General features: G+C 47.8%; 1 long non-coding RNA gene across 3 annotated transcripts; it reads right to left on the reverse strand.

Moving 5' to 3' along the window:
* Nucleotides 1–15,106: 15,106 nt before the first annotated feature.
* On the reverse strand, nucleotides 15,107–26,921 carry LOC142290452 (uncharacterized). Of its 3 annotated transcripts, XR_012750311.1 has the most exons (4): nucleotides 26,869–26,921; nucleotides 22,190–22,239; nucleotides 20,864–21,034; nucleotides 15,107–15,235 (listed from the first exon to the last, which is right to left on the reverse strand). It is a non-coding gene; the product is annotated as an uncharacterized LOC142290452 (long non-coding RNA). The 3 variants fall into 3 exon arrangements; XR_012750313.1 differs by lacking the exon at nucleotides 22,190–22,239 and having other exon boundaries at nucleotides 26,869–26,909; XR_012750312.1 differs by lacking the exon at nucleotides 22,190–22,239 and having other exon boundaries at nucleotides 26,621–26,885.
* Between the last annotated feature and the right edge of the window lie 32 nt (nucleotides 26,922–26,953).

A 26,953-nucleotide genomic window follows, 5' to 3' on the forward strand; every position in this document is an offset into this window, starting at 1 on the left:
GTAACAGCCGCAGCCTCGAAGTGTGAGACGTGGTATTCAGTAGAAGAATTAATCGGGTGTACGCCATGCTATCACGACAGAATCCGATGTTAATGTAATTCCTTTATTTTTCGTACAGGTCGACGCGTTTCAGAGACATCAGTTTCCTTCATCAGGACATCAAAGGAACAGTATCTCTACCTGTGACCGCAAATGACCCGAGTGACTGAAGTGAGCTACGCGATCAGCGGCGACGTCACTCAGGTTAGCCGCAGCCACAGTTGGAGTCCTCTACTTGAGACCGCAAATCACCTGAGTAATTGAAGTGAGCTGAGCGATCAGTGGTGACATCACTTGGGTGATTTACTGTCACAGGCAAAGGACTCCAACTGTGGCTGCGGCTCACCTGAGCAACATCACCGCTGATTGCATGGCTCACTTCAGTAGCTGCGTGGAGCTCACAGCAGGCAGTCATGTTCTATGACATTCGCTGTGAGCTTCAGATGTAGCAGTGCTGGAAGCGTTGTAGTTTTTTTACTGCATCTTTGTGGTGACCACAAAGATGCAGAATCACAATTCTTTTTGCGTTTTGTCCCTTCGTTTTGGAGGACTGGCAGATTAATCCCCCGCTGACTCAGGGTTGGCGGGGGATTGATCTCTGGTATCTGGCCAGATGCCGGTCCCCATATAAAGTCTATGGGAACCAGAATCCAGCGCAAAGGGGTACTAGCAAGCGCTTCATACTTATCTATTCAGCGGGGCAGCTGTCATACTACTCAGGCGGCCTCTCATTAGGCTCATACATATTCACTGCTTCCCCTGCCCACCGGCATCTGTGATTGGTTGCAGTCAGACGAGCCTCCACACTGAGTGACAGCGTGTCTGAGGCTTCCAATCACAGATGCCAGTGGGTGGATCTATATCGTACAGTAAAATAAATTTAAAAATTAGCATAGGATGCCCCATATTATACCAACACAGATGCAGCCCTCGAAATTGACGCATCTATTAGATGTGACAGTCCCGTCACTTTACTCGGCTCTTCCCGATTGCCCTGGTGCGGTGGCAATCGAGGTAATAAGGACTTAATGGCAGCCCACAGTAGCCACTAAGTCCTGGATTACACGCCCCCTGACGAAGGATTTCCGAAACACGTGTTGGGTCGTCTGGCTTTCACACACTTACTTGCTGATGGCCACAGGTATACTCCCCTTATCTTTTGGGCTCCTAATACTCTGATTTTGATTGCGGTATCATGCCATAAATGGAGTTTAACTCAGAGATTTATTGGGATATTGATGTGGGTAGATGTTTGCTGACATTTATCACCATAATCTTTATTTATATGCACTTTAACATAGACCTTTGATAGCAATATTGTGCCTTATATAATCTGTGTCTATTGTATGTGCCCTACATAGTATATTATTTATGGTGATATTTTCTTGGCTTGCATTTGTCCCATATCTTTCTATATTTTGCCATCTAGTGACCATTTACATATCTTGCACCTTTTGCATTTATTTATATTATACCATTGATACTTAGTATTGTGTGTTAGCCTCCTCTTGTTATCATCATTTTAAACCTCTCATTGTTTTATGAATTGTGTTAATAAAGAAATATCAATTTTAATTTTATTTATTGTGGTTGTTGGCTATTTTTCTTGAATCGGCTGCCATTTATATATAATAGCCTTTCTATTTATATCTTGGAGTTTATGTACTTATTTATTGGTGATAGTCTTATGTACACACCATTGTGCTCCTATTGGTATTAATTGGTGTAGCTAAGTCCTGGATTAGTAATGGCATAGAAGGCGATAGAACATGACTTCCCGCTCTGAGGTTCAGGCAGCGACTGAGCCGCGATTAGCGGTGACATCACTCAGGTTAGTTGCGGTCATAGCTAGAGTTCTCCACCTGTGACCGCAAATCACCTGAGTGACATCACCACTGATCACGTGGCTCATTTCAGTTGCTGCCTGGAGCTCACAGCGGGCAGTCATGTTCGATGGTGCTCACTGTGAGCTTCAGATGTAGCAGTGTTTGAAGCGTTGTGGGACCTTGTGTAGATTACGTTGAAATCACAGGATGTTTTTAGGGTTAATAAAGTTGTGAAAGTGAGTGTTTTCTATCTTTTTTTCAAATAAACGATTTTTTCAGTGTTTTTGTTTATTTACTTTCACTTACAAATTAGTGATTAGGGAGTCTCATAAACGCCTCCCATTACTAATTTAGGGCTTAGTGACAGCTGTGGGCTGCCATTAACTCCTTATTTCCCCAATTGCAACTATACCAGGGCAACGGGAAAAGTCGGGTCCAGCACTAGAAGTGGCACTTCTAATGGATGCACCACTTTATGAAAATTTTAGAAATTTTATGCTACCAATGAACCAATCATGTGCATTACCCAATCCAAAAACACGGACTTAAGAGGGAAAAAGAAAAAGAAGGGAATTTTGTTACTTACCGTAAATTCCTTTTCTTCTAGCTCCTATTGGGAGACCCAGACGATTGGGTGTATAGCACTGCCTCCGGAGGCCACACAAAGCATTACACTAAAAAGTGTAAGGCCCCTCCCCTTCTGGCTATACACCCCCAGTGGGATCACTGGCTCACCAGTTTTAGTGCAAAAGCAAGAAGGAGGAAAGCCAATAACTGGTTTAAACAAATTCACTCCGAAGTAACGTCGGAGAACTGAAAACCGTTCAACATGAACAACATGTGTACCCGAAAAACAACCAAAAATCCCGAAGGACAACAGGGCGGGTGCTGGGTCTCCCAATAGGAGCTAGAAGAAAAGGAATTTACGGTAAGTAACAAAATTCCCTTCTTCTTCGGCGCTCCATTGGGAGACCCAGACGATTGGGACGTCCAAAAGCTGTCCCTGGGTGGGTAAAGAATACCTCATGTTAGAGCTGCGAAGACAGCCCTCCCCTACGGGGAGGCAACTGCCGCCTGCAGGACTCTTCTACCTAGGCTGGCGTCCGCCGAAGCATAGGTATGCACCTGATAATGTTTGGTGAAAGTGTGCAGACTCGACCAGGTAGCTGCCTGGCACACCTGTTGAGCCGTAGCCTGGTGTCGTAATGCCCAGGACGCACCCACGGCTCTGGTAGAATGGGCCTTCAGCCCTGATGGAACCGGAAGCCCAGCAGAACGGTAGGCTTCAAGAATTGGTTCTTTGATCCATCGAGCCAGAGTGGCCTTAGAAGCCTGCGACCCTTTGCGCTTACCAGCGACAAGGACAAAGAGTGCATCCGAACGGCGCAGGGGCGCCGTGCGGGAAATGTAGATTCTGAGTGCTCTCACCAGATCTAACAAATGTAAATCCTTCTCATACCGATGAACTGCATGAGGACAAAAAGAAGGCAAAGAGATATCCTGATTAAGATGAAAAGAGGATACCACCTTCGGGAGAAACTCCTGAATGGGACGCAGCACTACCTTGTCCTGGTGGAAGACCAGGAAGGGAGCCTTGGATGACAGCGCTGCTAGCTCAGACACTCTCCGAAGAGATGTGATCGCTACCAGAAAAGCCACTTTCTGTGATAGTCTAGAAAGTGAAACCTCCCTCAGAGGCTCGAAGGGCGGCTTCTGGAGGGCAACTAGTACCCTGTTCAGATCCCATGGATCTAACGGCCGCTTGTACGGGGGTACGATATGACAAACCCCCTGCAGGAACGTGCGTACCTTAGAAAGTCGTGCTAGACGCTTCTGAAAAAAGACGGATAGCGCCGAGACTTGCCCTTTAAGGGAGCCGAGCGACAAACCTTTTTCTAACCCAGATTGCAGGAAAGAAAGAAATGTAGGCAATGCAAATGGCCAGGGAGACACTCCCTGAGCAGAGCACCAGGATAAGAATATCCTCCACGTTCTGTGGTAGATCTTAGCGGACGTGGGCTTCCTAGCCTGTCTCATGGTGGCAACGACCCCTTGGGATAATCCTGAAGACGCTAGGATCCAGGACTCAATGGCCACACAGTCAGGTTCAGGGCCGCAGAATTCCGATGGAAAAACGGCCCTTGGGACAGCAAGTCTGGTCGGTCTGGTAGTGCCCACGGTTGGCCGACCGTGAGATGCCACAGATCCGGATACCACGCCCTCCTTGGCCAGTCTGGGGCGACGAGTATGACGCGGCTGCATTCGGATCTGATCTTGCGTAGCACTCTGGGCAAGAGTGCCAGAGGTGGAAACACATAAGGGAGCCGGAACTGCGACCAGTCTTGCACTAAGGCGTCTGCCGCCAGAGCTCTGTGATCGCGAGACCGTGCCATGAAGGTTGGGACCTTGTTGTTGTGCCGGGACGCCATTAGGTCGACGTCCGGCCTTCCCCAGCGGCGACAGATTTCCTGAAACACGTCCGGGTGAAGGGACCATTCCCCTGCGTCCATGCCCTGGCGACTGAGGAAGTCTGCTTCCCAGTTTTCTACGCCGGGGATGTGAACTGCGGATATGGTGGAGGCCGTGGCTTCCACCCACATCAGAATCCGCCGGACTTCCTGGAAGGCTTGCCGACTGCGTGTCCCCCCTTGGTGGTTGATGTATGCCACCGCTGTGGAGTTGTCCGACTGAATTCGGATCTGCCTTCCTTCCAGCCACTGCTGGAAGGCTAGTAGGGCAAGATACACTGCTCTGATTTCCAGAACATTGATCTGAAGGGTGGACTCCTGCTGGGTCCACGTACCCTGAGCCCTGTGGTGGAGAAAAACTGCTCCCCACCCTGACAGACTCGCGTCTGTCGTGACCACCGCCCAGGACGGTGGTAGGAAGGATCTTCCCTGTGATAATGAGGTGGGAAGAAGCCACCACTGCAGAGAGTCCTTGGCCGTCTGGGAAAGGGAGACTTTCCTGTCCAGGGATGTTGACTTCCCGTCCCATTGGCGGAGAATGTCCCATTGAAGTGGGCGCAGATGAAACTGCGCAAACGGAACCGCCTCCATTGCCGCCACCATCTTCCCGAGGAAGTGCATGAGGCGTCTTAAGGAGTGCGACTGACTTTGAAGGAGAGCCTGCACCCCAGTCTGTAGTGACCGCTGCTTGTCCAGCGGAAGCTTCACTATCGCTGAGAGAGTATGAAACTCCATGCCAAGATACGACAGTGATTGGGTCGGTAACAGAGTTGACTTTGAGAAGTTGATGATCCACCCGAACGTCTGGAGAGTCTCCAGTGCAACATTCAGGCTGAGTTGGCATGCCTCCTGAGAGGGTGCCTTGACAAGTAGATCGTCCAAGTAAGGGATCACAGAGTGTCCCTGAGAGTGCAAGACTGCTACCACTGCCGCCATGACCTTGGTGAACACCCGTGGGGCTGTCGCCAGACCAAATGGCAGAGCTACGAACTGAAGATGGTCGTCTCCTATCACGAAGCGTAGAAAGCGTTGGTGCTCTGTAGCAATCGGCACGTGGAGATAAGCATCTTTGATGTCTATTGATGCTAGGAAATCTCCTTGAGACATTGAGGCAATGACTGAGCGGAGGGATTCCATCCGGAACCGCCTGGCGTTCACATGCTTGTTGAGCAGTTTTAGGTCCAGAACAGGACGGAATGAGCCGTCCTTTTTTGGCACCACAAAGAGATTGGAGTAAAAACCTTGTCCTTGTTCCCGAAGAGGAACAGGGACCACCACTCCTTCTGCTCTTAGAGAATGCACCGCCTGCAGAAGGGCATCTGCTCGGTCGGGATGTGGGGAAGTTCTGAAGAACCGAGGCGGAGGACGAGAACTGAACTCTATCCTGTACCCGTGAGACAAAATGTCTGTTACCCACCGGTCTTTGACCTGTGGCAGCCAAATGTCGCAAAAGCGGGAGAGCCTGCCACCGACCGAGGATGCGGAGGGAGGCGGCCGAAAGTCATGAGGCAGCCGCCTTGGAAGCGGTACCTCCGGCTGCTTTCTTGGGGCGTGAGTGAGTCCGCCAGGAATCAGAGCTCCTTTGCTCCTTCTGAGTCCCTTTGGACGAGGAGAATTGGGGCTTGCCCGGGCCTCGAAAGGACCGAAACTTTGACTGCCACTTCCTCTGTTGAGGTTTGCTTGATCTGGGCTGGGGTAAGGAAGAGTCCTTACCTTTGGACTGTTTAATGATTTCCGCCAATTGCTCACCAAACAGTCTGTCTCCAGATAATGGCAAGCTGGTTAAACATTTTTTAGAAGCAGAATCTGCTTTCCATTCTTTTAACCACAAGGCTCTGCGCAAAACTACAGAGTTGGCGGATGCCATTGAGGTACGGCTCGTAGAGTCTAGTACCGCATTGATAGCGTAGGTCGCAAACGCAGTCATTTGCGTAGTTAAGGACGCCACTTGCGGCACTGCTGGACTTAAGAAAGAGTCCACCTGTGCCAGACCAGCTGAAATAGCTTGGAGCGCCCACACGGCCGCGAATGCTGGAGCAAACGACGCGCCAATAGCTTCATAGACAGATTTCAACCAAAGGTCCATCTGTCTGTCATTGGCATCTTTAAGTGAAGCCCCATCCTCCACTGCAACTATGGATCTAGCTGCAAGCCTGGATATTGGAGGGTCCACTTTTGGACACTGGGTCCAGCGTTTGACCACGTCAGGGGGAAAGGGATAACGTGTATCCTTCAGACGTTTGGAAAAACGCTTGTCCGGATAAGCATGGTGTTTCTGGATTGATTCTCTGAAGTCAGAGTGGTCCAGAAAAGTACTCAATTTACGCTTGGGATACAGGAAATGGAATTTCTCCTGCTGGGCAGCTGCCTCCTCTGCTGAAGGGGCTGGGGGAGAAATATCCAACAGCCTATTGATGGCCGCTATAAGGTCATTTACCATGGCGTCACCATCTGGCGTATCCAAATTGAGTGCGGTGTCAGGACCAGACTCCTGATCACCCACCTCTGTCTCATCATATAGAGACCCTTCTCGCTGAGACCCTGACCCGCGTGATGACGTGGAGGGTCTCTCCCAGCGAGCTCGCTTAGGCGGCCTGGGACTGTCATCAGAGTCAGAGCCCTCAGCCTGTGATGCCTGGGACCCCCTTGAAGTACGGATTAGTTCCAACTGAGGGGGACCGGAGAACATAGACACAGCAATGTCCATGGTCTGAGCAACTGGCCTGGACTGCAAGGTCTCCAGGATTTTTGTCATAGTCACAGACATTTTATCAGCAAAGACTGCAAATTCTGTCCCCGTCACCGGGGCAGGGTTCACAGGCGTCCCTGCCTGGGCTACCACCACCATAGGCTCTGGCTGACGAAGTGCCACTGGGACTGAACATTGCACACAATGAGAGTCGTTGGAGCCTGCTGGTAGATTAGCCCCACATGCTGTACAAGCAGTGAATACAGCCCGTGCCTTGGCACCCTTGCGTTTTGTGGATGACATGTTGCTGTCTCCTCAGAGCAATATAGGGGTATACAGCCAAGAAGCGACCGTACAGTGCAGTATATATATATATATATCTGGTACAGGAAAAAGTACACCAATACAACACTGTGGCACTAGTGGGGCCAGCACTAATGTGCTGCTTACCGCCCGCTAAACGCGGGTGTGTGGTCGCCAGAAATCCCTAGTCTGGGTCTCCCAGAGCCTGTGTCCGTCCTCCAGCCAGACTGCATGCAGGAATGGCTGCCGGCGTCCTGTGGAGGGGGGGGCGGGCCCTGGGCGTGCTCAGACCAAAAGCGGGAAACCTGCGTCCCACTGTGCCTAGTGAGAGGGCTGGAGCATGTAAATAAGGCTCCAGCCCTCGGCGCTGACGATTGCACAGCGTCTGTCCCATTCCCTGATTGACAGGGAGGGGGCGGGAACGAAGCGGAGCTAGGCCGCAAAAGCCGGGGACTAAATTTATAAGCGCCGCCGCCGTAAAAGCGCGGTCGGCGCTAAGTCCCCGGCGCACTACAAGTCCCAGCCGCGCCGCCGCTCCGAGAGTGGCCGGCGCGGTAGTTCCCAGCACATGAAGTCACACAGCTAAGCTGCTGTGACTCAAACCCCAGCGTGCAGCGTTACTGTCCCCGGCGCACTAACACACCCAGCAAGTCTGGCGTGTGCGTGCCTGTCTGTACGGGGACACAGAGTACCTGAAAGTTGCAGGGCCTTGTCCCTGAACAGTACCCAGCTCCGTATCCAGCAGGTTCACTGGGTCTGTGGATGGAGCCCGGCCTCAGGGCTTGGGGGCCGGTAAGATCCCACTTCCTCAGAGCCCCTCAGGGGGATGGGGAAGGAAAACAGCATGTGGGCTCCAGCCTCTGTACCCGCAATGGGTACCTCAACCTTACAAACCACAAGTGGGGTAAGAAGGGAGCATGCTGGGGGCCCCATATGGGCCCTCTTTTCTTCCATCCGACATAGTCAGCAGCTACTGCTGACTAAACAGTGGAGCTATGCGTGGATGTCTGACCTCCTTCGCACAAAGCAGAAAACTGGTGAGCCAGTGATCCCACTGGGGGTGTATAGCCAGAAGGGGAGGGGCCTTACACTTTTTAGTGTAATGCTTTGTGTGGCCTCCGGAGGCAGTGCTATACACCCAATCGTCTGGGTCTCCCAATGGAGCGCCGAAGAAAAAACAAACCTGAAAGCTCACGTGACACATAAACCTAAATCATAGAATCACAATACATGAAAATAATGAATCAAAAACACATACAGTGGAACCTTGCTTAACGAGTAACCCAGTTAACGAGAATTTCACTTAACAAGCAAAGCTTTCTGTAAATTCGTAACTCAGTTTACGAGAAAGCTTTGCTGTACGAGCAAAATACTCACCACACACACTTCCGGTTTCTTACATCCACCGCGCTCTAACCCGCACTTGCAGTCCGCACAAACACACACAAGCACGCACAAACACACACGCACGCACACACATACAGTATTATGCTCACCTTACCTTCCGTTCCACCGCCGGCCTCATGGTTCTTGTAGTTCCCCGGTACATCGCGATGAGGTAGGAATCCTCGAGGCGAACTACAAGATCGAGGATGCTGGCGATGGAACGGAAGGTAAGGTGAGCATAATATGTGTACCTTCAGTTCCATCGCCTGTCTTCTGGGACCTGTAGTTCGCCGGTATAGGCTGTGCATCGGCAACCATAGCGATGAAGCAGGAACTTCCTCTGTCACCACTACTCAAAGGCAGCGCTCTGGCCAATCAGAGGCAAGCTGCTCCTGCCTTTGACGTCAGCGCTCTGACAGCGGAAGTTCCCCTCTCATCGTGATGGTAACCCGATACACAGCTCGTACTAGCGAACAGCAAGTCCCAGGAGACCGGCGATGGAACGGAAGGTAAGATGAGCATAATATGTGCGTGCGTGCTTGTGTGTGTTTGTACGTGTTTGTGTGTGTTTGTTCATGTGTGGAATGACACAATAGGGGACCAGGATGGGACATTTAACAAGTTGTGGAACGAATTGTCTGCATTGCAATGATTTCCTATGGGAAATCTTACTTTGCTGAACGAGTAACTTGGTAAACAAGTACACTCCCAGAACGGATTGTTCTCGTTAACCAAGGTTCCACTGTATATGTATAAAAATTTAACCATCATCAAGCCATGAAAAATACTGCAAAAACCCCCCTCAAAGATCGCATGTGACATAGATCTTAATCATCATAGAATCACATTATAGAGATATAATAAATCGAAACACACGTATATATACACACATGAATTTGAAAGATCGCATGTGACACAAGCCTAGATGATCATAGAATCACAATGCATAAATATAATAAAAAAAACATGAAAAATACTGCAAAAAAATCCAAAAACCCCGCCAAAAAACTGAGATTGCATGCGACACATAAACCTAAATCATCATAGAATCACAATGCATGAATAAGATAAATCAGAAACACATGTGTATATAAATGCATCCATCATCAAACCATGAAAAATACTGTAAAAAACAAAAACAAAAAAAAAACACACAAAAAAAGGAAACATGATAATAATTGTATAGGAGATTGTTTTTAAAATTCATCACTAGTGGGAACTTGGTATGCAAAGTCAGAATCCAAAAAGCTTCCTTGGTAGTTACATGCCTTCGCCAGTCGCTTCCTCTCTTTGGACATCTTACCTTCTCAATACCGAAAAAATAAAAATTGGTGAGGTCTTTATTGTGTACGCTGACAAAATGCTTGACCACCCCAGAGTAAAGGCCGCTTTACACGCTGCGACATCGCTAGTGATCGCACCTGCCCTCGTCGTGCGTGCGTCAAGGGCAAATCACTGCCCGTGGCTAACAATATCGCTACTACGTGTCACACGTACATACCTTCCTAACGATGTCGCTGTGGCCGGCGAACAAACTCTTTTTTAAGGGGGAGGTTTGTGCGGCGTCACAGCGATGTCACACAGCGGGCCACCAATAGAAGCTGAGGGGCGGAGAGCAGCCGCATTAACGTCACTCCAACCTCGTTGCCGGAGGACGCAGGAATGCTGTTGTTTGTCGTTCCCGGGGTGTCACACGTAGCGACGTGTGCTGCCTCAGGAACGACGAACAACCTGCGTCCAAAATGACCAACGATATTTGGGAAAGGAACGTGTCAATAATCAACGATTTTTGCCGTTTTTCGGATCGTTAGCGGTCGCTCGTAGGTGTCAGACGCAACGACGTCGCTAACAAGGCCGGATGTGCGTCACGAATTCCGTGACCCCAGCGATAGCTCGTTAGCGATGTCGTTGCTTGTAAAGCGGCCTTAAGAGTTATTGCCATTATTTATGTTGGATACATGCTCAACAATGTCTTTTTTGAGTTTTCTAATAGTGCATCCGATGTACTTTACATTGCATTTACAGTACTCTCTATACAATAAATAATATGGTGTGTATTGCAATTGATAAAATCATTAATCAAATATTTTTTTACCATTGAAGGATGTAAAATTGGAAGTTTTATTCCTGGCAAATTTGCACGTTACAGCTGTTGCCAGCACATTTTAAGAAACCTCACTGTGTCAACCACGTATCTTTAATTGGGGTATCAGGCAGAATACTAGGGGACAATATATTGCCAAATGATAATCGGCTCCTGGCCACATACCGACAGTCTCCCTTAATAATTTTTTTAAGATCACTATCTAGATTCAGTATAGGTAGATATTTACATGCAATATTTTTACATACAATATTTTTTATTTTGTTGAATTGAGAACTGGGTGGAAAAGGTAACAAGGGAATTATTGGATTGCAGATAGGTATTATTAGAGAATCTTTGTAACATCATGTTGTGGGATTTATTTTTAACCTTTTCATGGGCATAATTAATGAGACCATTACTGTATCCTCTCCTGATTAATGTGTATTTTACAGTATTACTTTCTACTTTAAAAAGTTCATCTGATGAACAGAATCATTTAGTTCTGATAAACTCGCCATATGGAATGGCTAGGGTGTGGATCGAGAATGACAACTAGATGCCAATAATGTAGTGTTCCCTAATATCTCTTTCCTGAAAAGAGAAGTATGGACTTTATTGGATGTCAGATCACCTTGTAAAAAAAATATCCGAAAGGTACCAAGGTAGAAAGTGGACTCAAATTGAGATTATTGGAATTCAAATATGCCTCAAAAGTGGTATGGCTGATATGTCGCTAGACCAGATGAGGAGAAAGTTATCTACATATCGGTCATACCACAAAATGGAATCAATAAAAGGATTACAGTTGGAAAAAATGTACAGCTCCTCCCACCTTGCCATAAACAATATGGCTAAGGATGGGGAGAATTTGACGCCCATTGGAGCGCCAACAATTTGGAGATAAAACTAATTTTGAAACATAAAAAAATATTCTGCAACAAATACTGTATTGTGATGATGACAAATTGTCTAAGTTTATCAAAATAAGAGGTATAGCCAGTATTGTGGTATTGCAGGGGAGGGAAACCTGTTTTCTGCTGGGAGCAATTTGGAAAATTTCTATCAACCTTCGGCGGCCGCAAAAAATTATCAGCTTGAAAATTACCCTACTATATTTGGTCAATTAATTAACTCACCTTTACACCCCTATTGTGGTGGCTGGAGATGCTTCTCTTTGGTGTGGCTGTGTTCGGTGCTACTGATGTTGCTTCTCACAACTGCTTTTCCAGGTTTGTCTCAGTAAGAGCTAGGTACATATACATCACAGGAGGGGCTGGGGCATATATACATCCCAGGAGCTGGGGACATATACATCACAGGAAACACTGGGGTGCATAAGTTACAGGAGACACTGGTGGCATATACATCACAGGAGGGGCTGGGGACATATACATCAAAGGAGGGGCTGGGGACATATACATCACAGGAGGGGCTGGGGACATATACATCACAGGAGGGGCTGGGCACATATACATCACAGGAAGGGCTGGGGACATATATACATCACAGGAAGGGCTAGGGGCATATACATCACAGGAGACTCTTTGGCACATAAATTACAGGACTATTTATCACACTTACTCCTGATGAAGCCGTGATAGGCGACACGCGTTGGGTCAGGTCTCCTTTGCACCTTGTCTTGCTGCTCATTGTATGCCAATTTTGACACAAGCCAGGTTTTTTCTACACCATGTCTGGTTATAGTGGGAATATATATCAGCTATATTATATGCTTGGTGTGTTTCACCTCTATATGTTTATATGGTTGTTTTGTAGACCTTGTCCTACCTTGCATTTTTTGATAGTATTGAGATATTTCCCTATATTTTCTTGTGCTCTATTAGGAGCCTTTTCTGCTATTTGGTTTTCGCAACATTTATACTATTATATATTTAAGGAACTTAGGTGCATAAGGGGCCCTTGGTTTATATGGTGGTGTCAATTTTTATGTATTGCTGTATGGTTTTAATTATACACTAATAAAACTTTGTAATTTTTATTCATTGAGTGAGTGCCATATTTTGTCAAGCGCTTTTTCTCCCTTGTCACATAAATTACAGAAGAGGCTTGGGGTATATACATCACAGGAAGGACTGGGGCTCAGACAGTACTGCCGGGCACAGACAGAATTGGATGGCACATACAGCACTAGAGGGGCATAGACAGGACTGGGGTTGCACAGACATCACCAAGGGGGCACGGACATCAAGGGGTGGCTCACAGCACAGGGGGCTGGCACACAGCACTGGGGGTGGTGGCACACAGCACTAAGGGGGGCAAACAGGATTGGGAGATGGCACACAGCACTGGGGGGATGGCACACAGCACTGGTAAAGTAGCACACAGCACTAGGGGGTGGCACAAAGCACTAGGGAGGGGCACAAAGCACTGGGTTGGTGAAACAGCACTGGAAGGCACACAGCTCTGGTGGGCATACACAGTACTAGCGGGGTACACAGCACTGGATGGAGGGCTCACAGCACTGGGGTGGGAGGAGTCACATAGCACCAAGAGGCATGGAGGTTGGTAAACCTGCAGCCCCTCTTCTTCTGTGGGACTGAAGCGCACCTCACGATTACCTCGCCCACAAGTACGTCCTCAGCACACTGGCACAAGCCAGCGTGCTGAGGACCTAATGGTATGCGCATGCTGCATGCAAGTCCTTGCATCACACATTGTGATTTAAAGGGCCGGCAGCCGACAAGACCGCGGCTGCCGCCCGAGCACTGCGGTCCTCGGAATGCCCGGGGGCCATATACGAAGCCCGGGGGCTGGAGGTTACCCGCCCCTGGTGGTATAGGATCGACTCAATGGCCATATGGTAGGGAATGCTGGAATACAAATTAGATACATCATACGTAACAAAATTAGGACCTTCAGGCCAATGAAAATTATCAAAAAACCGCAACACAGTAGAATTATCCAAAAAATATCCCGGGATCCTAGACATTAAAGGGGATTGACGTGCATCAAGCCACTGACTGAATTGTTCATTTACAGACCCAATACCAGAAATAATCGGGCGTAAAGGTGGTGGGAAAGCATTTTTACGAGTCTTAGGAAGTCCATGAAAAATTGCTATTGTCGGAAAATCCGGTAGTAAAAGTTTTTTCTCCTTTTGAGTAATGGCTCCTAAAGCAATGCCTTCATCCAGACTAGTGGTAACTTTATCTATCTAGAATGCATGGGCTCCTGGTAAGTATAGATTAGTGAGAACACCAGAATGTATGCGCTCTCGGTAGGTATATATTAGTGAGGATATTAGAATGTACGGGCTCCTTGTGGTATATATTAGTGAGGACATCAAAATGGGCTCCTGGAGGTATAAATTTGTGAAGATATCAGAATGTATGGCTTCCTGGTAGATATATATTGGTCAGGACATCAGTTTGTAAATGCTTCTGGTAGTTTCTTTGTAGGCCTCATTCTGTTTTTGGTAAACAGTAGAATTGAGCTTTATCAAAAGCTCTATCTTGGTCTCATCTGACCACAAAACACTTTCCCAGAAGGATATTTGTCTTAAGGCCCCGTCACACTAAGCAACATCGCTAGCAACATCGCTGCTAACGAACAACTTTTGTGACGTTGCTAGCGATGTTGCTGTGTGTGACATCCAGCAACAACCCGGCCCCTGCTGTGAGGTCGTTGGTTGTTGCTGAATGTCCTGGGCCATTGTTTAGTTGTTGCTGTCCTGCTGTGAAGCACAGATCGCTGTGTGTGACAGCGAGACAGCAACAACTAAATGTGCAGGCAGCAGGAGCCGGCTTCTGCAGAGGCTGGTAACCAATGTAAACATCGGGTAACCAAGAAGCCCTGTCCTTGGTTACCCAGCACACATCGGGTAATTAACCCGATGTGTGCTGTACTAGGAGAGCAGGGAGCCAGCGCTCAGTGTGCGCTGCTCCCTGCACGTGTAGCTGCGTGAGCTGGTAACCAAGGTAAATATCGGGTTGGTTATCCGATATTTACCTTAGTTACCAAGCGCAGCATCTTCCACGCGGCGCTGGGGGCTGGTCACTGGTCGCTGGTGAGCTCACCAGCAACTCGTGTAGCCACGCTCCAGCGATCCCTGCCAGGTCAGGTTGCTGGTGGGATCGCTGGAGCGTCGCAGTGTGACATCTCACCAGCAACCTCCTAGCAACTTACCAGCGATCTCTATCGTTGTTGGGATCGCTGGTAAATTGTTTAGTGTGACTGGACCTTTACTCACGTTCATTTTGGCAAACAGCAGTCTAGCTTTTTTATCTCTATGTGGCAGCAGTGTCGTCCACCTGCCATAGTGTTTCATTTTATTCAAATGTCGACTGATAGTTTGACACTGATGCATTCTGAGCCTGCAGGACAGCTTGAATTTCTTTAGAACTTGCTTGGGGCTGCTTTTACACCATCTGGAATATCCTGCGTTGCAACTTTTCATTAAGTTTTCTCTGATGTCCACCTGCAAGAAAATTAGCAACATCCCCATGAGTTGCAAACCTGATTGTGTTGCGCACCCTGCAGAAAGGAACATCAAGATATCTGGAGATATTTTTCAACAATTTTGGTTCGCCAGTTATCTTCTCCCCTTTTTGTCCTCCATGCTTAGTGTGGCACACACAGACACACACACACACACACACACACACACACAATACAAAGACTGAGTTAACTTCTCCCCTTTTTATCTAGTTTCAGATGTGCTTTTCATACTGCCCACACCTGTTACTTGCCACAGGTGAGTTTAAACATGCATCAGATGCTTGAAGCAAAATTGTACCCACAATTTTAGAAAGGTGCCAACAATTTTGTCAGGCTCATTTTTGGGGTTTTGTATGAAATTATATCCAATTTGCCTTTTTATCAGATTTTGTTTGTGTTGCGCCAATCAGACATAAGAATTTTTGTGATCCTTGTAGGTATATATTATTGACAACATCAGAATGTATGGGCTTCTAGTGGTTATATATTAGTGAGGACATCAGAATGTACGGGCTCATGGTAGGTATATATTAGTGAGGACAACGGAATGTAGGAGCTCCTGGTGGGTATACTGTATATTAGTGAGGTTAACAGAATGTAGGAGCTCCTGGTGGGTATAAATTAGTGAGGATATCAGAATGTGGGTGCTCTGACTATACATATGTGTGTGTGTGTAAGTGCTTGGCATATTCATATGTGTGCTGTGTGTGTTCATATGTGTGTAACAGTGTTTGTGTCACTTACTGTGGGAATGTAACATACATTTATAAATCTTAGATGCATATAAAAGAGTTCATGGGTTTAAAAATGTTGGCAACTACCCAACAAAGTAGCAAAATGCTGCTCATTCATTGGGCGATTGGATTTTTTATGGCGGAAAAAGGGAATTTTGTTTACTTACCGTAAATTCCTTTTCTTCTAGCTCCTATTGGGAGACCCAGACAATTGGGTGTATAGCTTCTGCCTCTGGAGGCCACACAAAGTATTACACTTTTAAAAAAGTGTAACCCCTCCCCTCTGCCTATACACCCTCCTGTGGACCACGGGCTCCTCAGTTTGGTGCAAAAGCAGGAAGGAGAAAACGTATAAATTGGTCTAGGGTAAATTCAATCCGAAGGATGTTCGGAGAACTGAAGACCATGAACCAAAAGAACAAATCAACATCAACAACATGTGTACACAAAAGAACAACCAGCCCGAAGGGCCCAGGGGCGGGTGCTGGGTCTCCCAATAGGAGCTAGAAGAAAAGGAATTTACGGTAAGTAAAGAAAATTCCCTTTTTCTTTGTCCCTCCATTGGGAGACCCAGACAATTGGGACGTCCAAGAGCAGTCCCTGGGTGGGTAAAACAATACCTCAATAAAAAGAGCCGAAAACGTCCCCCTCTTACAGGTGGGCAACCGCCGCCTGGAGGACTCGCCTACCTAGACTGGCGTCTGCCGAAGCATAGGTATGCACTTGATAGTGCTTCGTGAAAGTGTGCAGACTAGACCATGTAGCTGCCTGACACACCTGCTGAGCCGTCGCCCGGTGCTGCAATGCCCAGGACGCACCTACGGCTCTGGTAGAATGGGCTTTCAACCCTGAAGGGAGCGGAAGCCCAGAAGTACGGTAGGCCTCGAGAATCGGTTCCTTGATCCACCGAGCCAAGGTTGACTTGGAGGCCTGAGAGCCCTTACGCTGGCCAGCGACAAGGACAAAGAGCGCGTCTGAACGGCGCAGGGGCGCCGTGCGAGACACGTAGAACCGGAGTGCTCTCACTAGATCCAAAGAGTGCAAATCCTTTTCACACTGGTGAATTGGATTAGGGCAAAAGGAAGGCAAGGAGATATCCCGATTTAGATGAAAAGGGGATACACCACCTTAGGGAGAAATTCCGGGACAGGACGCAGAACCACCTTATCCTGGTGGAAAACCAGGAAGGGAGCTTTGCATGATAGCGCTGCAAGCTCAGACACTCTCCGAATGATGTGACTGCCACCAGGAAGGCCACCTTCTGAGAAAGACGGGAGAGAGAGACATCCCGCAGCGGCTCAAAAGGCGGCTTTTGAAGAGCCGTCAAGACCCTGTTAAGATCCCAAGGTTCCAACGGACGTTTGTAAGGTGGGATCATGTGGCAAACCCCCTGCAGGAACGTGCGGACCTGCGGAAGCCTGGCTAGACGCTTTTGAAAAAACACGGAGAGCGCCGACACTTGGCCCTTGAGAGAGCCGAGGGACAAACCCTTGTCCATTCCAGATTGTAGGAATGAAAGGAATGTGGGTAAGGCAAACGGCCATGGAGGAAAACCGTTATCAGAGCACCAGGATAAGAAGATTTGCCAAGACCTGTAATAGATCTTGGCGGACGTTGGCTTCCTGGCTTGTCTCATGGTGGCAATTACATCCTGAGATAACCCTGAAGATGCTAGGAGCCAGGACTCAATGGCCACACAGTCAGGTTGAGGGCCACAGAATTCAGATGGAAAAACGGGCCTTCTGACAGCAAGTCTGGGCGGTCTGGAAGTGCCCACGGTTGACCCACCGTGAGATGCCACAGATCCGGATACCACGACCGCCTCGGCCAGTCTGGAGCGACGAGAATGGCGCGACGTCAGTCGGACCGGATCTTGCGTAGTACCCTGGGCAGCATCGCCAGAGGGGGAAACACATATGGCAGTCGAAACTGCGACCAATCCTGGACCAAAGCGTCCGCTGCCAGAGCTCTGTGATCCTGAGACCGTGCCATGAAGGCCGGGACCTTGTTGTTGTGTCGTGACGCCATGAGATCGACGTCCGGCGTTCCCCAGCGGCGACAGATCTCTCGAAACACGTCTGGGTGAAGAGACCATTCCCCCGCATCCATGCCCTGACGACTGAGAAAATCTGCTTCCCAGTTTTCTACGCCCGGGATGTGAACTGCGGAGATGGTGGAGTCTGTGACTTCCACCCACTGCAGAATCCGCCGGACTTCCTGGAAGGCTTGACGACTGCGAGTGCCGCCTTGGTGGTTGATGTAGGCGACGGCAGTGGCGTTGTCCGACTGGATTCGGATCTGCCTGCCCTCCAGCCACCGATGGAAAGCCAATAGGGCTAGACATACTGCCCTTATCTCCAGGATATTGATCTGAAGGGACGATTCTATTGGAGTCCAGGTTCCTTGAGCCCTGTGGTGGAGAAAAACCGCTCCCCAACCTGACAGGCTCGCGTCCGTGGTGACCACGGCCCAGGTTGGGGGTAGGAAGGATTTTCCCCGGGACAGAGATGTGGGTAGGAGCCACCACTGAAGTGATGTTTTGGTTGCGAGGGAAAGAGAGATGTTCTTGTCGAGGGAAGCCGAATTCTTGTCCCATTTGCGAAGAATGTCCCATTGGAGTGGCCGTAGATGGAATTGCGCGAACGGCACTGCCTCCATAGCTGCAACCATCTTCCCCAGGAAGTGCATGAGGCGCCTTAAGGGGTGTGACTGACTCCGAAGAAGTGACTGCACCCCCGCCTTCAGAGAAAGCTGTTTGTCCCGCGGTAGCTTGACTAACGCTGGCTGGGTATGAAACTCCATCCCGAGGTAAGTCAGTGATTGGGTCAGCGTCAACTTGGATTTCGGGAAATTGATGATCCACCCGAACTGCTGGAGAGTCGCCAGAGTGACCATAAGACTTCGTTGACACACCACCCGAGAAGGGGCCCTGACTAGGAGATCGTCCAAGTAAGGGGTCACCGAGTGGCCCTGAGAGTGCAGGACCGCCACGACGGATGCCATGACTTTGGTGAAAACCCGTGGGGCTGTCGCCAGGCCGAAGGGCAATGCGACGAACTGGAGGTGTTCGTCCCCGATGGCGAAACGCAGGAAACGTTTATGTTCGGGTGCGATCGGCACATGGAGATAAGCATCTTTGATGTCGATCGATGCTAGGAAGTCTCCTTGTGACATCGAGGCGATGACCGAGCGGAGAGATTCCATCCGAAACCGTCTGGTTCTCACATGTCTGTTGAGCAGTTTGAGGTCCAGAACGGGACGGAATGACCCGTCCTTTTTTGGCACCACGAACAAGTTGGAGTAAAATCTGCGACCACGTTCCTGAAGGGGAACGGGAATCACAACTCCTTCTATCTTTAGAGCGTCCACTGCCTGAAAAAGTGCGTCGGCCTGTGCGGGGGGGTGGGTTCTGAAGAAACGAGCCGTAGGTCGAGAGCAGAACTCTATCCTGTAACCATGAGACAGAATGTCTCTCACCCATCGGTCTTGAACGTGTGGCCACCAGGGTCGCCAAAGTGGGAGAGCCTGCCACCGACCGAGGATGTGGCTAGATGAGGCCGAGAGTCATGTGGAGGCCGTCTTGGAGGCAGTGCCTCCCGCGGCCTTTTGGGGGCGTGACTTGGACCGCCACGCATAGGAGTTCCTCTGGCCTTTCTCCGGCCGGTTGGACGAAGAGGATTGGGTCTTGGCGGAGGGACGAAAGGACCGAAACCTCGATTGGATTTTCCTCTGCTGAGGTCTCTTAGGTTTGGACTGGGGTAAGGAGGAGTCCTTTCCCGAGGATTCCTTAATAATCTCATCCAACCGTTCGCCAAACAAACGGTCGCCAGAAAAAGGCAAACCAGTTAAGAACCTTTTAGAAGCAGAGTCTGCTTTCCATTCGCGCAGCCACATGGCCCTGCGGACTGCCACGGAGTTAGCGGATGCCACAGCCGTACGGCTAGCGGAGTCCAGGACGGCGTTCATGGCGTAGGACGAAAATGCTGATGCCTGAGAGGTCAAGGAAGAAACATGCGGAGCAGAATTCCGCGTGACGGCATTAATCTCAGTCAGACATGCCGAGATTGCTTGGAGAGCCCACACGGCCGCAAAGGCCGGGGCGAAAGACGCGCCCGTGGCCTCATAAATAGACTTCACCAAGAGCTCTATCTGTCTGTCAGTGGCATCCTTCAGGGATGAGCCATCGGCAACAGACACAACGGACCTAGCAGCCAATCTAGAGACTGGAGGATCCACCTTGGGAGAGTGTGCCCAGCCCTTAACGACTTCAGGTGGAAAGGGATAACGCGCGTCAGTGTGCCGTTTAGCAAAGCGCTTGTCCGGAACCGCTCTGGGCTTCTGGATAGCGTCCCTGAAGTTAGAGTGATCAAAAAACGTATTGCGTGTATGTTTGGGGAATCGAAATTGGTGTTTCTCCTGCTGAGAAGCCGGCTCCTCTGCAGGAGGAGGTGGGGGAATGACCCGTCCCTCCTTCCACACAAAGCATAAAACTGAGGAGCCCGTGGTCCACGGGAGGGTGTATAGGCAGAGGGGAGGGGTTACACTTTTTTAAAAGTGTAATACTTTGTGTGGCCTCCAGAGGCAGAAGCTATACACCCAATTGTCTGGGTCCCAATGGAGCGACAAAGAAAATCTTATTGAGATGTTCTGAGAGCAGTTACATCTGCACACGACAGTTTCATAGCATTTACCCATTTGTATATCCACTACAAAAAAAGGGGATGTAAATGTACATCAGTTAAATGTGGTTTCTCCTGTTTTTTTTTTCCTGATAACCCTTAAGTTTTGTTCTGCTTTTCATTAAATTACACCTTTAAACCCTTAAGAACTTATGACGTTCTATGCATGTCATGAGCTATTTCCTTGCTTCTTACATGGGTTCACATGCTGGGCCCGCATCTTTCCTTGCACATGCCAGCTATGTATGTCATGAGCCGTTAACCAGCCTTTCATGCGGGTTCGCACGCTGAACCTGCCTCTTTCCCTGCACATGCCAGCTATGTATGTCGTGAGACGTTTCCTTGCCTTTGATGTGGGCTTCCAAGCTAGAAAAAAAATATTTTAAAAAAATATAAAAACTAACATTATCCCCTTTTTACAACATTAAAAATTAAGGAACGAAAAAAGGAAAATAAAAATATATGGTATCGCGTTCGTAAAAGTTTAATCTAGCAAACTATAAAAGAAATTATTCCGATTGTTAAAAACACCAGAATTGCAGTTTTTTTTTCGGCCACCACAAGAACAGAATAAAATGTAATAACAGGCGATCAAAACATCAAATATACTCCAAAATAATATCAAGAAAAGCATCAACTCAGGCACAATAAACAAGCCCTCACACTGCTCCGAATTCCAGAAACATGATCATTTTTTTTTTAGCTTTCTGAATTTTTTCCCCCCACCTAAAGGGAACCTGTCACCAGTTTTTGAGCCTATGAACAAATGCCACCAACTTTAACTGTTCCTGTGCTGCATTTCACAAATGGATCTATCAGCTTCTGACTCCCCCTGTATACCCCCAAAATATCATTTGATATTCTCTTGCGCTGTATATAAATTAGGGTGGTCCAGTCCGATGTGCGTCTTCGCTGCAGCGTCTGTGCCTCCTCTCTGCTGCTAACCGCAATCTCCTGCTTTCGTTGACATGGATGATGTCATCCGCATAGTGAATTGAGATCTCGCACCTGCACAGTACCCTCTCAGGCGCACTTGGCTCTGCTTTACTACTGACATCACTGTGCAAGCGCTGACCAATTTCATTGCGATTTCATTCTAACTGCGTCACTCAGTGTTTGTGCAGTGATGTTTTATGCACAGCCCGCAATACGGCAGAGTGCGCCTGAGAGGCTACAGCGCATGCGTGAGATCTCGGTTCACTATATAGATGAAGCAGGACGCGTCATCCAGGTCAATCAAAGCAGGAGAACAGGATTGTCATCAGAGAGGAGGGTCAAATGCAGCAGCGAGGATACCCATTGGACTGGACCACCCTAATACAGTGCGGGGTGACAAGTTCCCTTTAAATAAAACATAAACTATACATGTTTGGTATCTACGTAATCGTACTGACCTGGAGATACTGCAAGATCAGTTTTATGGTAAAATAAAAGCTATAATAAAAAAATAAAAATACATAAATGCAGAATTTTACTTTTCTTTGCTATTTTGCCACACTTGGAATTTTATTTACTGCTTACCATTACATCATATGATCAATAGATGTTGTCATTCAAAAGTACAAGTGATCCTGGAAAAAAAAAAAAAAGCCCTCACACGGCAATATCAACAGGAAAAAAAAATAAAAAATTATGGCTCTTGCAATAAGGAGAGTAAAAAACAAAAGCACAAAACATGAAAAAACGCCTGGTCCATAAGGGGTTTTAAATCAGTTTTAGGTGAAAAGAAAAAGGTCCCAAATTATTAACCCTTAACTGCCTATGACATACATTTTCGTCACAAGTCTCTAAGGGCTGTATGAAGCTGACTCAGGAGCAGGGTTTACTTCATACATAACAGATGCCGACTGTATTGCGCAGCCAAAAACTGCCTGGAACTGCAGCAACCCAAGTTTGGATTTTTTTTTTTTATTTGTTTTTAAATCAAAACTGTTTAAAGCATCTCACCACTAAAAAAATAGAAAAATTAGAAAATATAAAAATTTACATCATCATGACTAAAAAAAAGTTTGAGCTATCAAAATATTTAACATGTGGAAAAGAAAAAAGAAATGAAAATGTTAGAATTGCCATTCTTCTTTCACAGCATGTCCCCAAAAACATTTGGGCAGAAAGGGCAGGTACTTAACATCTAGTGTAATGAGAAGAAAAAATAAGTTTTCTTGGATTACCCCTTTAAAAAGTTAAAGGGAATCTGTCACCACTTTTTTGGCCTATAAGCTGCGGTCACCACCACTGGTCTCTTATATACAGCATTCTAACATGCTGTATATAAGAGCCCAGGCCAGGGGTATAACATAAAAAACACTTTATAATACTTACCTAAGGGTAACACTGTGGGCCTTATGGGCAACCTCCGTTGTCCGGTGCCAACACCGCCTCTTTCAGCCATCTTCGTCCTCTGAAGCCTGTGTGCATGATGCGTCTACGTCATACACACTCGCTGGTCCAGCGCAGGCGCACTACAATACTTTCATCCGCCCTGCTCAGGGCAGATCAAAGAGTGCCTGCTCAGGACCGGAATGCCGGCGAGTGTGGATGACGTCGGACCCGTCATGCACCGCGGCTAGAGAAGAAGGAGCACAAAGATGGCCAAAAGAGGCAGCGCCGGCACCGGACACGGAGACGCCCATAAGGCCCACAGCGCGACCGTTAAGGCTGCTTTACACCAGACAATCTATCGTGCGATAGATCGTCGGGGTCACGGTTTTTGTGACGCACATCCGGCATCGCTGGCGATGCCGGCCTGTGTGACACCTCCTAGCGACGCAGTATCGCTCACAAATCGTGAGTCGTGTACTGCTCGCTAGGTTCCATAATAGCATTTAATTTAGTTGTTCATCGTTTCCGGGGTAGCACACGCTGCTCCGTGTGACACCCCGGGAACGATGAACAGCAGCTCACCTGCGTCACGCGGCCGCCGCCGGCTATGTGAAGGAAGGTGGGAGGGATGTTTACGTCCCACTCATCTCTGCCCCCCCGCTTCCATTGGCCGGCGGCCGTGTGACGTCGCTGTGACGCCGAACGTCCCTCCCACTCCAGGAAGTGGACGTTCGCCGCCCACAGCGTGGTCGCACGAGAGGCAAGTATGTGTGACGGGGGTTACCGACTTTGTGCGCCACGGGCAGCGATTTGCCCGTGACGCAAAAAGGACGGGGGCAGGTACGATCGATTGTGAAATTGCACAATCAGTCGTACCGTGTAAAGCAGCCTTTAGGCAAGTATTATAAAGTGTTTTTTATGTTATACCCCCGACCTGGGCTCTTATATACAGAATGTTAGAATGCTGTACAGAAGAGCCCGGTGGTGGCCGCAGCTTATAGGCCAAAAAAGTGGTGACAGGTTCCCTTTAAAGAAAAAAAAGGTGGGGCGATATAGGCCAGGTTTTGACAGCTGAATTTCACGGCCCATGTACAGAGAAGAATACTTGGGCTGTCCACAGATATCCGGACCTCAGCTCAGCAGCTTCATCTGTCTATGAGGATTAGTCCATGTTAGGTCTGTTAGATTGGTCTGGGCACTGTGCTCCGTACGAGGACTGTGGAGTACGGCCAGCGATCGTGGCTTTCGGCTCCTCCATTCTGACATCATGTTGTGCCTTTTCTGTTTTAGATAATGTTTTAGATAAATCCATTGCATAATTGATATGAATGGAAGTAAAGGGACTTTGTGGGGTGTATCTGGGTTCCTTTATGTTTCTGTATTTAAAGTGGAAGAAAAAGAGAATCATGCAGAACTTTTATTTTCCATCCCAAAACTGAACATAACAGAACCCAGATGCCCCCCATAATAATCAGTGGGGTCCTACTGTTTCCCTTTGTATCAGTTAGGCTGAAGTCCCACTTGACTGTGACTGGAGCGATCACATCACCTGGACCGGCCGCTGGATCTCCTGACAGAAGAGTGTCAGCTGCATAGACATACGTGAAGCTGACCTGCTCCTGTCAGGAGAGCTGGTGGCCGGTCCAGGCGATGTGATCCTCGGGCCAGTCACGCACAAGAGTATCTCCAGCCTTATACCATGGTTTCATTTTAGAGATTCATTCTATTTGTCTGTATCTAAATACAAATTTATAGAATTTCAGAATACAAGTGAATCATCCATGATACCTGTTACTTGCAGTTTCCGAGAAACTGTCTACCAACATCTATCATTTATCTTTGTACTTTGGTTCTGTTGCTGTGTATAATCACTGTATTAACTGTGTTGTTACATAGGACTGCAAGAGTTAAATACTTATCACTGTGTCATTTGTGGGGATACATAGGACTGCAGGTAATAATTCTGATTACAGATAATGTAGTAGATATCACTGAAGTGTTACATAGGACTGCACAACTACATTATCTGTTGTCAGAGAGTTATCACTGTGTTATTTCTGGTATTACACAGGACTGCCTGTGACATGTAATACATTAAATGTAGTCAGAGTTATCACTGTGTGATCTTTGGTGTTACATAGGACTGCAGGTGACATCTAATAAATTATCTGTAATCAGAGTCATCACTATTATCGGTGGTGTTCCACAGGGCTGAAAATAACAGCTACAACATTATCTGTACTCAGAGATATCACTGTGTTATCTGTGGTGTTACATAGGACTGCAGGTGATAACTGATAACAGATAATGTAGTAGATATCACTGGGGTGTAAAGGTACTGTCACACATAGCGAGATCGCAGCTGAGTCATGCTTTCTGTGACGCAGTAGCGATCCCGTTAGCGATCTTGTTATGTGTGACACCTACCAGCGATCAGGCCCCTGCTGTGAGATCGCTAGTTGTTGCAGAATGGTCCAGGCCATTTTCTTCAAAGGCGATGTCCTGCTGGGCAGGACACATCACTGTGTTTGACACTGACAGGGTCACAGTGACTGCTGAGATCGTTATACAGGTCGCTACTGCGACCTGTATTGTTCCTGCATCGCTGGTAAGATCTGACTGTGTGACATCTCACCTGCGATCTCCCAGCAACTTACCAGCGATCCCTATCAGGTCGCATTGTTTTCGGGATCGCTGGTAAGTCGTTGTGTGTGACTGGGCCTTAACAGGATTGCACATCTACATTATTTGTAGTCAGCTAGTTATCACTGTTATCTCTGGTGTTAGACTGCAGGTGACTACTACATTATCTGTACTCAGAGATGACACTATTTTATCTGTGGTGTTACATAGGACTGCAGGTGACATCTACTACATTAGCTGTACCCAGAGTCATCACTGTGTTATCTGTGGAGTTATATCGGACTGCAGCTGAGGTCTCCTACATTATCTGATCTCAGAGAATTATCACTTTTATCTTTGGTGTTACATAGGACTGCAGGTTACGTATACGACATTATCTTTACTTAGATATCACAGTTATCTGTGGTGTTACATAGGACTGCAGGTGACATCTACTATAGTAACTGTAATCAGTTATGTTATCTTTGGTGTTACATAGGACTGCAGGTCACATCTATCACAATATCCGAACTCATAGATATCACTGCATTATCTGCAGTGTTACATAGGACTGCAGCTGACATCTCCTACATTATCTGTACCCAGAGTCATCACTGTGTTATCTATGGTGTTACATAGGACTGCAGGTGAAGTCTACTACATTATCTGTACCCAGAGTCATCACTGTGTTATCTGTGGAGTTATATAGGACTGCAGCTGAGGTCTACTACATTATCTGTACTCAGAGAATTATCACTGTTATCTTTGGTGTTACATAGGACTGCAGGTTACATATACTACATTATCTGTACACAGATATCAGTTATCTGTGGTTACATAGGACTGCAGGTGACATCTACTATAGTAGCTGTAATCAGAGCGTTATTACTGTTAACTTTGGTGTTACATAGGACTGCAGGTGACATCTATCACAATATCTGTACCCAGAGTCATCATTGTGTTATCTGCGGTGTTACATAGGACTGCAGGTGACATCTCCTCCATTACCTGTCCTCAGTCATGTTGTGGTGTTTGTTTGGCTGCAGTACATATTCCTCGGGGCCTGATCTTTTCTGACCCTGGTTATGGCCCTCGTGCTCGCTCATCACTATCAGTCAGGGGTGATAACTGAAGCCCCTGTGACCCCCGTACGTGGATTTTGCTCACGTTCCTTCATCTTGTGATAATACTGATCATTAATGTAACAATAAGAAATACAGCTAAAGATCTGAGGACACGGGGCGCGGAGGCTTCACCTGAGGACCACTGCACCATCACAGTCAGGGACGCAACGTCACCACACATACGTCACCGTGTACCACGTGATAAATAATGCAGCCG

Source organism: Anomaloglossus baeobatrachus, chromosome 2 (assembly GCF_048569485.1).
Source record: "Anomaloglossus baeobatrachus isolate aAnoBae1 chromosome 2, aAnoBae1.hap1, whole genome shotgun sequence".
Classification (NCBI taxonomy): Eukaryota; Metazoa; Chordata; class Amphibia; order Anura; family Aromobatidae; genus Anomaloglossus; species Anomaloglossus baeobatrachus.